An 11,400-nucleotide genomic window follows, 5' to 3' on the forward strand; every position below is an offset into this window, starting at 1 on the left:
CCGTTTGATTTTCACCCTCTTGTTTCTTTGCTGCTACTTCTTCTTGCTGTTGTTGCTGTTGTTTTTTTCTTACCTCTTCTTCTTGCTGCTGCTGTAGGAGAAAAACTTGTTCTGCTTCCTTTTGTCGTTGTATAAATTTCTCCAATTCTTCTTTCTGTCTCTGTCTAAAATTCTCCACTTGCGGTAATGAAGAAGGTCACGAAGGTTCCGGAACAAATTCTTGCAAGGTAAGAAAATCCACAAAATCCCAATTCTCCTCTTCTGAAAGTAAGTCCGGGTTCCCTTGGGCAGTCTCCCCTGCTGGTGCACCCCAATGGATCGTTTTCTGAGTTTCCGTCATGTTGAATCACTGTCGCATAGATTGACTGCACACAAGCGCTAGCGAATCTATATAGACCAAGTGACGTCACAGACTGCTCTCTTCGGATTGGATGCGGGCTGACTGAATTTTGTAACGCGTGTTCGGATTGGTGAATGAACTCAATCCATTTCAATCCTTCCTCTACCTATAAATAAACGCAGTTCACTGCATTGATTCACCTGTTCTCGTCGCTTCAAGATGTGGACCACAGTCAAATCATTCACCCTTGTGTCTTCCATGATGTTTAGGACGGACATGCTCATGTATGTCTGGTCCAAGTGGAACGTTGTCAACAAGTCAGACACCAGTCTGTGGATATGAACAGTGTACGTAGAAAGACAAGGTTGCCTCAAGAGGACACTGATTTATGGCCCTCGAGTAAGACGCAGCTTGAGGACAAGAAGATGCCGCAGATGCCCTTTATGTTAATGGATACATTAACATAATTCCAAAGGCCCTTTTCAGGGCCACCCATATTTTTCAAAAAGAGAATGACTTTCCATTGCCTACCCCTTTTTTTAAAAAAAATTAAAAAAAAAAAAAAACAAAAAAAATCCCATGTTCAATTTCCCTTGAGGCTATAGTGGCCCAAGACTTTTTTCCCATGTTCAATTCCCCTTGAGGCTAGAGTAGCCCAAGACTATTTCCCATGTTAAATTCCCTTGAGGCTATAGTGGCCCACGATTTTTCTCCATGTTAAATTTCCATTGAGGCTATAGTGGCCCGGGGGGGGGGGGGTCTGTAATGCTAATTCCCATTGAGGCTATGGTGGCCCCCATTACTACTGATGTTTATGGCAACTTTTCCCCATTAGATGTGTTACATCAATGAAAAGACACATGGAGTTGAACTTAAAATTCAGGATATAAACTAAAGCCAAACTTGAGTGTTACACACAAACATGGCATTAATTCTATGAAACATTTAGTTTGTTGAATAAATCCTCAGGCCCATTTCAGTTAACAAATAACCACAATTTCTTGTTCTATAAGACTGATATTAATGATTGTTCTACTTGACTGATATTAATGTCATTGTCATTCACTTAATCAACAAATAATATTTTCTCAATCTTAAATCTGTTAGCATGCTGACTGCCTTCAGGTTTCAGTCATTCTCCTGTTCTCACCATGAAAGTAAGTAAGCATATATACTTTGTATGAAGCTGCTGAAATAGACAATGTATTTTCCTCAATATGCTAATTTGGCAAACCTGCATCCTCCCTTCTGGGAGCTCAGGCAGCTAGGAGAGTCAAGTTAGATTTCACATTGATTACACAAAGTGAACATTACTGACAGGCTTGATGTATGGTCCCTCTTTACAGTTATATTGAACTATTAGCCACTTGGATTTAGCCTCAAAGTAAAAGCAAAAACTGCAAACGTTATACTGTGATCCTATCTACAATGCTTAAAACAAAGTCCCTGGTGAGAGCAATATCAAGCAACAGAGTTACCACAAAGAAGTGTCGGACTGGCGGTTTAGTGTCCCATCTTTCAGAAAAGCAGTTGTTCATTTCACACAATTTAACCTTGTTGCTATGGTTCCACAAATTTTTGTGATAACATATGAAGCATAGTCTAAGCTATCCAACAGTATATACAATGTGTAGGTATCATGTTAAATAAGTCTTCATTTGTCTGTGCGTGCGCCTATACATAAGTTTTCCGTATAGGTAAATAAGTCTTACCATTCGTATACAACCACAGATCTGAACAATTTTGATATCAATTTATACGTTTCTCGGCAATCTAAATCGATGTATGTCATTAGATTTGTGTAAAAATGAAAAATAAGAGTTGGTATTGTTTTCTCAATATTGCTTAGCTAAGCAACTTTATGGATATAAATATTCATGATATGTGCTTGTACCCTTACCTTGTTATGATGTTTCCACGTAAATGAGCGATAATACTATAGATATAAAGCAGAGAGCTATATAAAATGTGTAGGCATCAAGTTAAATAACTCTTCATTTGTCTGTCCGTGCGCTGATACATAATTTTTCCTTATAGGTAAATAAGTCTTACTATTCATATACAACCACAGATTTGCACAAATTTACTATTAATTTATATGTTTCTCGGCAATCTAAATCGATCTATACCAATAGGTTTGTATAAAAACGCAAAATAAAAACGCTGGCATTCTTTCCTAAATATCGCTTTGATAAGCTACTTTACGGGCTATGAGCCTCTAGCCCTGCGCCTTGTTGACATGCTTCCACGTATTCTGGTGATAAATTACCATACTAAATATTTTGTGGCAACTTAGTCATTTTCAAGCCGCTTTACTTGCATAAATTAAGGATGTATACAACGTTATTTGTATTGTATTGTGAAGAGTGTTTTATATCAATCTCAACACAAGGAATACAAGTATACCAAACATTATAAAACAAAATGCAACATATCTAATTTAACAGAACTATAAGACTGGCAGCTGGTGTAATAGCATTGATGTTCTATAATTCCAGAAGTGAAGTACACTGGTCAAACTGATCTATTATAGTAAATGTACGCACATAGTTAGTGGATGGGCATACTTTTCTAAAACATACTTGCAAAGTGCATCCCTTTGTATTGTTTTGACTCTAATAATGAGAGAGATACACTTTAATGTTACACTAATCTCACAGCTTACTTTCCAGGTTACTTAAATTATACATTTGGAAATTCACAATGCACTGTAAAGGTGTTTTGTATAACTGTTTGCAATTGTACAGAGGAAACGAATATATTTTTTAACAGTTTTGTGACCACCAGGTAACATTGTGTAAACCTTACTTAAAAGGTACAATAGGAGTATGAATGTCTAATACATTTACAGTATATAAGCTGGTCTCATTGAACAGTCTGTGTTTTGACTGTGACTAAAAATACATTTAAACAATTTGGAAGGCAGAATAAAGTGTAACTATACCTGAATGACACCACTGCACTTGTAGACATATTGGTGCCTGGTGTATTTATATTTATAAACTTAGACATGACTCTATATGAAATAAAATTATGCAACTATACTCTGCTCCTTCATTACCACATTATACATAGTTTAAGCTAGCCAACAATTCTACATTTCCACTAACAGTATTTATATTTCATTATTTTTCTTCAGTTATAAATTACAAATTATTCACTTGAATCTCTAAGTTTGATTAGTTTGCAAATGTTAATAAATTGTTCTATTGAAACATATGCATCTTGTATTCTAAAATTTATTTTGTATATGTGGTTTTCATCATTCTTGCAAGAGGAAGAATTCTGCAACCACAAACATGCAACTTTTTGCTACATTGGTATTACTTACTTTTTAAACCCGGACTGGTATAAGGTGAAGTGTGCATTTGCAACAAGCAGAATGGATCGAATGTTGACACACCTCTATTCTGCTTTCATGTACTGTGACTGAAAATGTTTTTATATGTGATATGAGAAAAACTGCATGCTGCCTAAGGTAGATGGCGGATCAAAAAATGGCTGCACCCATGTGCTCAAGAAATGAACTTGAAATAGTCCAATGTACACAAACTTTAGCAGTTATTAAAATAGGGAAAATTAATTTTGTGACTGTGGACAATACTAACTTCTAAAAGTGCAATAAATGAAATAACATAAACAGAGTCCCTCAATGGGACTGACACTTTATTGGGCAAAATGAATTTCCAGGAATTCAAGATAAGACAATTTTTTCCTTTGAACTGTCGAGTATTAAAACCATCTACCGTATCCTTCAGGAATAATAAGATTTTCAAATTCGCGGCTGTGGTACTCACATTGGATGTCAACTTGGCACCAATTTCACTTAGGACAAAGTAGACATCATTAAAAGTGTATTGGTGAAAACCATGTGTCACGATGATCATTCATTCAAGGGGAGCAATGACAACAAGATTTAAAGCCAGTCATCGTGATAGCCATATTGTGATATAATTCTTCTTACACCAGTTTCATTTAGGACTTGGCGAAAAACCCATCATAATGATCATCCATTCAACATGGGGTTTTCACTAAAGACTTACGATCTTTAAGACAGTCATTGTGGCAGCCATATTAGATATACGACTTGCACCATTTTCATTTAGGACCAACAAGGTATTTTAAGAATTCTATTGGTGAAAGCCCCATGCTGATATAGCCATCCATTTGGAGAGGAGTAAAGATAACAATATCTTCAAGATATGACTTTCCATTCAGGAGTAGCAGCAATAACAAGATTTTCAAGATGGCTGCTGTGGTGGCCATATTAGATGTCAGATTGGCACGATTTTCAATCAGGACCAACTAGGCAGCATAAGAAGTCTTTTTTAGTGAAAACCACATGTTGATATAACCATCCAACAAGGAACAGTAGCGATAAGATTTTTCAAGATGGCTGCCATGATGGCCATACTAGATGTCAGATCAGCACCATTTTCATTTAGGACGAACCAGATATCATAAGAAGTCTTTTAGTCTTTAGATCAGAAATATGATATCCAGAGTGGTAACAAGTTCAGCCAAACAGGTGCAAGATCACCTTATTAATATGTGTTAATCTCATTCACTATCAAATCCATCTGAGATCTGGATGATATATGCGTATATTCCAAGTTTGATAAAAATCAGATCAGAAATCTGGCCTCCAGAGTGGTAACAAGGTCAGCCAATCAGATGCAAAGGATTATCTGTGTGGATCTTAATACCAAATGTATTCATGATCTCGATGATAAAAACCCTTATTGCTTGTCAGATAAATATCTAATCAGAAAAAAGGCTTCCAGAGAGGTAACAAGAACAGCCAATTTGATGCAAGATCACCATATTAATATGCGTGGATCTCACTCAATGTTAATTTGAACTTAACCTTTAATGACATGCAACCCCCACCCCCACATTAATGAGAATGAACAAATACAACATTTCCAAGAGTAATTGTTTTAAAATGTATAGATCGCTAAAAGAATGTCCTGGAAACACTTATAATGAAGGACCTTCCAGGGCCTTTGCCTCCTGGGCCACCACCAGTTTCCATCCTACAGACATTATGCCTACTTGTTTACACTCCCCAACAATATTCCTAGATCTGCCACTGTTGACCAAGATCTTGATGATTTAAGCACATATTCCAAACCTGATAAAAATCGGACTGGAAATGTGGCCTTCTGAGTGGTAACAATCTAAGACAATCTGATGCAAGATTATCTGATTAATATATGTAGCTCTTGTTCTTCCATCCAAGATCTTAATGATATAAGCCCCTATTGCAATTCTGATTAAAATAAGATTTAATAAATGGCTTCCATAGGTGGTAACAAGCTCAACCAATCAAATGCAAGTTCACCTTATTAGCATGTATGGATCTTGGTCATTAACAATCTTGTCTGAGATCTTAATGGTATAAGGATATATTCCAAGTCTGATCAAAATCAGACAAAAAATGTACGACCTCCAGAGTGGTAACAAGTTTAGATCGGATCAACTCATTAATATGCAAGCATCTTACTTATTATTGAACTTTTGATGATATAAACATATATTCCATGTTTGACTGAAATTGGATCAGAATATGGATTCCAGGATGGTAAGAAGCAACTGTCGACATACGGATGCAGGGCCTTACAATGGCATACCTGCCATATTTCCAGATGGTTATTGAGACTCAAAAAGGTGTTTTGTGGGGGGGGGGGGGGGGCAGTGTGCTCACCATCACCCCAAAGCATGATTGTCCAATTCAGAATAAACTCTTTTCATATAAATCTATTGAAAATGACTGGAAATTCAAACCTTAATATAAGAAACTAACGCGTTTTCTTTAAAGCATTTAATATGCTTACAAACAAAATATAGTTGGTTCACTTTGCATTGTCAAATATCATCAACAAACAAACACATGTGTGCACTCACATAATCACAACCTCACAGACATTTAAAAAAATGCACAACATTTCTGTCTTCAAAATCAAATGGACATTGCAGTATAGTCTTAATTAAATGCAGTCTATCAATAGTTCAGTTGGGGGTTTGAAAATATAAATGTCATTTGTGTCTGTCTTTGCACTCATTTAAGACTGGATGGTACTGTTATTCAAAGTTCCCTGCTGGATTCTCTGAGCGAATTATGGTCAGAACTGAGCTGTTCTTGCCAACCATAATACTGGCTTTATCATAACCGTATTCGATGCAGTGTGACCACGTGATATGCTGGTTCTGTAGAAAAAAAGAAAAACTGCATTAGAGGCTGAATCTTTTGTTTCAAGATTCCCTGTAATTTTATTCTTTTATCTGTTGTTTGATGATATAAAATAGGGGTTCATGGCTGCTAATTACAATACTGATATTCCTGTTTGTCTCTTGTGTAATGATGTCTATATTGACAACCAATCACACTTGTGTTAAATGAATCAAGCAATTAAAAAATAAACAATAATAAATACCCTTCCAATACATTTTGATATCCCAAAAAAAAATACAATTAAACATGATAATACATCTACTGGAATCTTTCTGAGAGTGTTATGCATTCACTATCATACACATATTTAATCATGCATGCCACATCTCATTTTTAAACAGAGACAATGTCACGTGGTGACCTGCATAAAAATAACAGTCAAAACAATGGGAGTTATATACCTTCACCAAGGATAGTGTGATGAAGACACAAAGCAAACATTGTGGTGACCAAGACTGGGGAAGTATGTGATGTTATTCATTAGTACCAAAGTTTTGAACTTTTGATAAAACAGTAAATTGTTAGAAGTAGATGAAATTGGTAAAGTGCTAGGTTACTTTATTAAAATAGTGATTGGCTGTTAAACTTAATGAGTGGAACAGAGAATTAAATTACATGATGTACCAAGAGGGCCCCATAACATAAAAACAGGTGTGCCAAAGAAGGAAAGTCTGTGGTATTGGCATGGCTGCAGTCAATATAAAGTTCTGATAAAATATTCAAAAATATTTAAAAAATCAGCATTTGCAATCTGGCAACTCTGCCTGTTATAAAAACAAGTATCATAAGATCTTTAGAAGTTATATACACAAGAACAAGAATCAAGATAAAAAGAAAAAACAGTCTTCTTGATCTAATGACTCGGCAAAATCTATTTGTTTATTTGTCAGACCTTGTTCTTTCCAATACTACTGATAGTAATCCTTCTTTAGCTGCCATGAATTAAGGGCCTAAATTACCCAAATTGATTGGCAGGCAATAGTGCTTAAAGGCACATCATCACATTTTGACTATTCATTGCTAAGGCTAGGGGAGTCAAATTCTTTGCTCTGAGACCCACAGCAGCCAACCCAGTTAATCAAGGCAGGATTCAAACTGGCGACCAAATGATCAATAATCCAGCATACTAACTACTGAGTCACTACCCAATTAACTGGGCAGGAATGGTGTCATGTTAAAACCCGTCTCAGACTCATAAAAGCCATCCCAATTAAGCGGTGAAGGATTCAAAGTGGCGACCAAACAATCATGAATCCAGCATACTAACCATTGAGTTACTTCACAAGTAACAGGGAGGGAATAGTGTCATTTTGATACTTGTCTAAAGCAAGTGCCAAATAAGCTAACACTGGCATTTATTAAATTTTGCTTTATCAAAAGGTATAATTCAGTTTGAAAACAAACTCTACAAACCTAACATTTTAGTATATTCCAATATGATGACCATAATTTGGATAAGTCCATTCTGCATAATTGTTATGGTATATGAAGATTTTCAATGGAATCTGGCACAAAAATGCTAGACAGTTAACATAGTAATTTCCAGTTGCATGGGTTGTCCCAGTAGGTAGCAAAATTATAGCATATGTGATGCAACTGTAACAACCCTTGCTGTCCAACTTTGATGCAACACATAAATTGTTTTTCCTTTACTAAATTAAATGTGGTGTAGTCCTATCAAGACAGTAGCATTTCAAAGTAAGTACTTTGCAAATTGACTGTACAGCTGATGTTATTCAGGTGTCAAGTTTATTACCTAAAAGCGATGTTCATATACATAACTAAGAAAGAAAAATGTGGGTATCGGATTATTTGCCACCACCGATAATTGGCTTCCTATTGGGGGCGCTCACCAGTTATTATGTACTTTTCAGAGAGCGACGTATGTAAGGTTAAGTTGTTTGCATTTAAAACATGCACAATGGAGAGAATGTTGGCATACCTCTATGCTACATTAATGTAATGTGGATGATATTTCTTTGGATATTGTACTTTTGGAAATTGTACATGATTTAAACCAGTGGTGGGCAAACTATGTCCCGCCAAGCGCTTTCATGTGGCCCGCCAAGGGTTTTCATGTGGCCTAGGAACAAGTCATCATTCACACTGACTCTGTTGATGTTACTCTGTTTATCAAATAAATGTGCTTCTTTTGAAGTTTAAGTCTTCAAATATTAACAACATATTAACAACTGAAAATTAACTAGATGTTATTTAGCACAACCTTTTGTTTTGCTATTTCAAATATTAATTATTACTTAAAGGAGACTAGAAATCAAAATTTTCCTTTTACGTATGTAATTCTCTACAGATTTTAATTTGACTGCAATGTTTATAAATTAAATATTGTAAGCGGGTAGTGATTATATTGCGTGGAAGATACCACGATTCCGTAAATTGACGAGTTTTTCCGAGTTTTGATGAGACGACAGATCACGTGGTACCGTGACACTATACTAGCCAGTCCTCGAATACAAACATAAACATTGGCGAACAAGACAGACAGGAGGAGACCACATTTGGGTTGCACATTCAAAAGTTGAATCTGCAGTCTGATATAATAGTTTATGTACTGTACTGGTAAGTGCTAAAAGAAATTTGTCAGGCACATGCCCCGGGCTGGTGACTTAAATAAACTAAAGTCCTGAATGAAATTCCACAAGCCCGGATAGTTCATACCTGTCAACTCTCAAGCCGGGAGAAAAACCTCCCGATTTTGGGGGTATTTCCTCATCTACCTCCCAATCTCGTAATATCTCTCAATTTTGCGCAGCGAAGTCCCGATTATTACATTATGTCTGTCAATTTTCATTTGTCAGAAGAAAAAACCCCAACCCCAAACCATTTATAAATAGATTTAACGTATGCAATCCAGTCTAAACTGCTACACTGCTGACATCGTAGCGATATGACTGAAAAATTGTTAAAGCTACGTTAAAATTTCAAACCACACGCACACACGTCTAAACCCGGCACTGGACGAAATAATTAATATCATACAACAGTTTTTTCTTCTTTTTTTCTTCTTTAGTAAATAGAACATGAAGATTAAACATTATTCAACAACTACAACAGTACTATAGTAAAAAAAAAATTAAAAAAATTAAAAGAATAAAATTGTCACCAATTAGCTTAAATGATCACTTTTAAATTTTCTCAGCAAACAAAATTGCATCTCCATTTCTGCCAAAGAAACTCGGCCAGTTAACACCTGACATTCCTCTACCGTATATGAAAAGTTTAATTACCATGATTAAATTACAAGGAATAAAACAAAATATACCATGCAGTATATGTGGCCCTAAAGAACTAATTCTGAATAAATATTTTATTCAGCAAACAGTGTTACATGCATTAAGACTTAAACCTAAGGAAATAAGGTGGGGCATAAAACTTGAGAAAAACAGTTGCCACATGTATGGTAACATGTGACTGCAGAATTGAACTGTTAAAATGAAGACCATAGCATTGTAAGTAATAACAAAATAGGCATTGTTTATTTGGTAATCAATTGCTGGTGCTTACACATACACACACTGTCGAACATGGTTTCTTTGAAGTATGTCCGAAGGGCAGTCTTTTTCACAAGATCAATGCAAGGATAAGGATTATGTTCATTAGTCACACCGGCTTTATTGTTTGCGTACTTAAATCAAAACGTTAGCTATTTTGCAATTTAGCAAAACTGACCAGAAAATGCAAAAGGGACTTGTCATGGGGGAATAATAAGGCATATCACAGGGAGAAAAGGCACGTCAAATGGGAGGTCGCACATTGGGGCATGTGGGGGGGGGGTCAATAGGCCCCCCCCCCCTTCGTTCTATTGTCAGACAGTTAATGTGAAACTTTTACCTCTTTTCTTTTAATCGCTGCTTTTTCAACTGCCCAAGGAATAGTTTTATATCAGTTCCAATTATTACAGATTACCGTTTATGCATACTACATGTATACAATGCATGTTTTAAAATTTTTAATTTTTATAAGATTACTGAAAATTGTGCTTTCTCAAAACACGACAGGTTTAGAATCTTATTTTTAGCAAAGCTTCCATTTGATTAAAATCAAATCTAAATTTCACCCAGGACAGTGGTGATTTGATTTAGACTGTGCCCTGTTAAGGCATGTATGTCAACATCTTGAAAATACATTTACTCATTTCACCAGCACGATCAAAGTTTCCTCAGGCAAACAATTTTTGTTTTGACAAGCCTGACAGGCATCTCACTTTGAACACAGGATGGGCCGGAACTAAAACCAGAAGGGGTCCAGAGTGTCGGGCTATCAGATTTGTTTTATTACTGCTATTTTAGATAAAAGATATGTGGACTGATTGTTGCATTTTGTGGTCACTTACTCGTCCTTCTGCCTATTTTCGTAACTCACAGGTTTAACACTTTTCCCAGGTTGTCCAAAGGTATGTCTGGAACAGCGCCAACTTTTAGTCTAGGCCAAGCATTTGTGCATCTTTGAGCTGCCATATTTTCATGATCCCTTTGCTTTGAAATCGGCTCGTTTGTAATAATGTACCCATTCTTTCATTATGCCTTTATCTTTCGGAAAATAATTTTTTTTTTAATGTCCACAGGCTTTGCTTAATGTTCTATTACACCCGTAAGCAACGCAAAACGGTATTGTCTTTTACTCTGGCAACTTCCACTTGGGCTGCTGGAGTCGCTACTATGACGTCACATCCTGAAAGTAACCGAATAGGAGCGGAAAGTTTGCATACGAGGTCACGGAAATTCAGCTCCTAGAAGATAGGCCAATATTTAAATATTGGCATTACGGTCGCAGATGATACTTTAGAATAAGGTTTTCTGCTATA

General features: G+C 36.1%; 1 long non-coding RNA gene across 1 annotated transcript in view; it reads right to left on the reverse strand.

Annotated features, from left to right (window-relative positions):
* Positions 1-5,957: 5,957 nt before the first annotated feature.
* The window catches only part of LOC149771249 (uncharacterized), a 16,368-nt gene continuing 10,925 nt past the window's right edge, over positions 5,958-11,400 (reverse strand). The window contains exon 4 of the long non-coding RNA XR_016418385.1: positions 5,958-6,550. This is a non-coding gene — a long non-coding RNA (uncharacterized LOC149771249). The remainder of the gene's footprint in view (positions 6,551-11,400) is intronic.

The sequence above is a fragment of the Sinohyriopsis cumingii genome, unplaced genomic scaffold (assembly GCF_028554795.1).
Source record: "Sinohyriopsis cumingii isolate HCF-2022 unplaced genomic scaffold, ASM2855479v2 utg002017l, whole genome shotgun sequence".
Classification (NCBI taxonomy): Eukaryota; Metazoa; Mollusca; class Bivalvia; order Unionida; family Unionidae; genus Sinohyriopsis; species Sinohyriopsis cumingii.